Source organism: Pundamilia nyererei, unplaced genomic scaffold (genome assembly GCF_000239375.1).
Source record: "Pundamilia nyererei isolate P.nyererei 1_Seehausen unplaced genomic scaffold, PunNye1.0 scaffold00474, whole genome shotgun sequence".
In the NCBI taxonomy this organism is placed as follows: Eukaryota; Metazoa; Chordata; class Actinopteri; order Cichliformes; family Cichlidae; genus Pundamilia; species Pundamilia nyererei.
In genome coordinates, this window is record NW_005187875.1 from 114,036 (window position 1) to 115,464 (window position 1,429).

Consider the following 1,429-nt stretch of genomic DNA (forward strand, 5'->3'; position numbering starts at 1 on the left):
GGGGCAGACAGGCTACCAGGTCAGTAACCCACGTCCATCAGCACAGACCCTCCCCTAGCCCCGCTGCACGCAGCCACGAGGAAACAGTCGCCCGAGAGCCAAAAGAGCCCCCAACCGGACATGATCGCTACCCCGGGTTGAGCCCCCGCAGTGTTTCAGAGCATTGTCAAAAAACGCTCACAAAAATTCCAAAAGTAAGATAAATCCCATTATGCCATATTGTGTTTTTTCAGCGATCGTGATTACATGATGTTTTGAGTGAAAACTGGGGAAAATTCTACTATAATATTGTTATTTTTACAATAAAATGTAATACAGCACTTCATAAAGAACATCATACCAAGAGTCAAACATGGTGGTGGTAGTGTAAAGGTCTGGGGCTCCTGCTTCAGGACCTGGACAGCTTGCTATAATTCATGGAACCATGATTCGTGGAGGAGACTGTCTGGTCATCAGTTTGCACTGCCACATATAGATTGTGCAGCAGGGCAATGACTACAAGCACACTAGCAAGTCTGCCTCTGACTGGCTCAAAAAAATGGTGTGCATTAACTCAGTATAATGAGTAACAGTTTTGACATTTATGAGCAGCACTCCAAAAACCATCATAACCAAAGAAACCAGGCTATTCCTCCTACTAGTGATTAGCTAGACAGAGTCCCTCTTCTCTTCATGGTGCATAATTTACTTATTGTTTTTTGGGGAGAGAGTTAGATGCCGCAGAGAGCATTCATTAACAGTTTCCATAGAAGTTTTACTACCTGCTAGCAAAGTGTAAAACTACTAGAAACTACTAGAATTTTACACTCTGTAAAACTTTTCAGTTATTTATTTGTAAAAAATGTTTGGAATCATGTCTGATTTTCATTCCACTTCTCACGTGTACACCACTTTGTATTGGTCTTTCACGTGGAATTCCAATAAAATTGATTCATGTTTGTGGCTGTAATGTGACAAAATGTGGAAAGTCCACTGTATATTGTTTTTTTTTCTTTCCTTTTTTGGTCCTCTCAAAGTACTCAATAATCTCTTTATGTGAATGAATTAAAAATCTGGCATTGTGATTCCCAATAAAAGGCAGATTAATTGTGTCAGGGGTTAAGACATTTGTTCACAACTAAGAGAAATAAGACACTGCAGACCGACTCAGAGAGTTTTAAAAACGTGCACACGGGTGAATGCCTCTGAGAAGACAGACACACCGAGCACAGGCTGCTTGCTTTATTTATAGGCCAAAATGGATTACATAGTACTTCCTCTTTTAACAGAAAGGGGAGAGTTTAGGCATTATCTCAGCTATCTAACCTCTGCACACAAACTAAAAATAAAAACATAGAAGTATATCACACTTATCTGACATCACACACACTGGGTTAAAGAATACATCTTATATCATGACTTGTCAAACATCTCAGACACTGAAGTAAGG